The sequence below is a fragment of the Mastomys coucha genome, unplaced genomic scaffold (assembly GCF_008632895.1).
Source record: "Mastomys coucha isolate ucsf_1 unplaced genomic scaffold, UCSF_Mcou_1 pScaffold20, whole genome shotgun sequence".
Taxonomy (NCBI): domain Eukaryota; kingdom Metazoa; phylum Chordata; class Mammalia; order Rodentia; family Muridae; genus Mastomys; species Mastomys coucha.
The window spans coordinates 133,792,580-133,794,741 of record NW_022196903.1 but is presented as its reverse complement, the minus strand read 5'-3'; the positions used below and the strand labels follow the sequence as shown (position 1 = coordinate 133,794,741).

Sequence of the window (2,162 nt, the reverse complement as noted above, 5' to 3'; positions counted from 1 at the left end):
AGAGGCCCCCGGAAGGAAGCTGAGAGGCCCCCGGAAGGAAGCTGAGAGGCCCCCGGAAGGAAGCTGAGCTGCGAGGAAGACTCTGGCGAGCAGAGCACCTGGAAACCAGCCAAGTGCTCTGGGCTCTGAAGAGATTTAGGCCAACTGAAGCGCCTGGTAAGGACACTCTCCAACCTGTTGAGCTGCCCACAGGCTGGGCAGCGTGCTCCCTGTTCCCAGCTTTGGGACCTGCCACTCATGCTGGGGTGGGCTTGGTGATGTAGCTGTCTTGGAGCTATTTCTGCTCCTCTAAGTGACCTCTCACCCATATTCCTGTAAGTGACCTCTTACCTACATTCCTGTAAGTAACCTCTTACCCATATTCCTTGTAAGTGACCCCAGTGAAACCCATGGTTTACCCATGGACTTTGGTGGCACCTATACTTCGGTCTCTTATGAAAGCTTCCTATTGAGGTGAGTAGACATGTGTGTTGCATCTCCCCAGGAAACATTTTGTCGCAGCAGATGCATATGCCTTGTTAATGAAAATATCAATTCACCTGGAACATGTCCCCTCTCTTGTTCTCTCTCTTCTCCATATTAAGATTCAAAAGAATTGAATCTTTATACTCTTCCACACACATCCTTAGTACCAGTAAGATAGTATTTCCTACCCCCAGTAAACATTCATAGTCTAAGTTATGTAAGATTAGTTTACAAAGCAAAAGAGCCTTAGCAGATAAAATGTATTGAAGACCTTGAGATGGTAAGGTTGTCCTGCGTAGTCCAGGTTTGCCCAATGTAATGACTAGCATCCTTGTAATGGAGGTACAAGGACGAGGTATGAGAGCATTAACTGAGTTCTCAATAAGCCACTATATTGCAGGAAGAGATCTCCTAGATCACTGGCTCTCAACATCCCTAATGCTGTGGCCCTTTAATGCAGCTCCTCACATGGTGGTGACCCACAAACTTAAAATTATTTTCATTGCTACTTCATAATTGCAATTTTGCTACTGTTTTGAATCATAATGCAAAGTATCCGGTATGCAGGCTATGTGATATGTGACCCTTAAAGGGGTGGTGGGCCACATGTTGAGAACTGCTGCTCTAGAGGATGGAATATTTATAACGAGCAAGTCTTTCAATACTTTAACTTCAGTCCCTAAACTCCCATATTCAAATTTCTGAGTTCCAGAGATTAAAGAAACAGATTCGTGTTGTTTTAAGACAGCTTGTTTGTTGGGTTTGGTCACAGTCCCAGTGGAACCTAGTTGAGTAACATGGTTTTCTTTCTCCCTGATCTTCCTTAGTTGGCTCGTTCATACCCAGTCCAAGGCCCTAGAACAACTCTGTTAAATCCCACTTCAAGTCAAATGCCTGAAAGACACTGTCTTAGGGTTTTATTGCCGTGCAGAGACACCATGACCAAGGTAACTCTTATAAAGGCAAACATTTAGTTGGGGCTGGCTTATGGTTTCAGAGGTTCAGTCCATTATCATCATGATGAGAAGCATGGCAGTGTGGAGCAGACTTGGTGCTAGAGGTGCCCAGAGTTCTACATCTTGATCCTCAGGTACCTAGGAGACTGTTTTCTACTGGCCGTCAGGAGGAGACTGATTCCACACTGGGCAGAGCTTGAGCATAGGAGACCCCAAAGTGGGCCTACACAGTGATGTACAACAAGGCCATACCTACTCCAATAAGGCCACACCACCTAATAATGCCACTCCCTCTGGGCAACCATTGTGACACATGAATCTATGGGGGCTAAACCTATTCAAGCCACCACATGTACTGTTAGTCTCCCAGTCTGTACTTTTTATATCAAAGCTGGAAGAAAACCATGCCTCTGAGACTCTAGAGCATCCAAGCGTGTTGTGGTCTATTTGGATCAAGGAGCACATCTGGTGCTATGCGTACATTAGTGCACATCTGGTGCTAGGAGTACATTAGTGCACATCTGGTGCTAGGCGTACATTAGTGCACATCTGGTGCTAGGCGTACATTAGTGCACATCTGGTGCTAGGTGTACATTAGTGCACATCTGGTGCTAGGCATACATTAGTGCACATCTGGTGCTAGGCGTACATTAGTGCACATCTGGAGCTAGGAGTACATTAGTGCACATCTGGTGCTAGGAGTACATTAGTGCACATCTGGTGCTAGGCGTACATTAGTGC

The 2,162-nt window shown here is 46.0% G+C and overlaps 1 protein-coding gene across 9 annotated transcripts in view; it reads right to left on the bottom strand.

Annotated features, from left to right (window-relative positions):
- The window catches only part of Pik3c2g (phosphatidylinositol-4-phosphate 3-kinase catalytic subunit type 2 gamma), a 337,297-nt gene that overhangs the window by 73,938 nt on the left and 261,197 nt on the right, over positions 1-2,162 (bottom strand). The gene's annotated exons all lie outside the window — the stretch shown is intronic.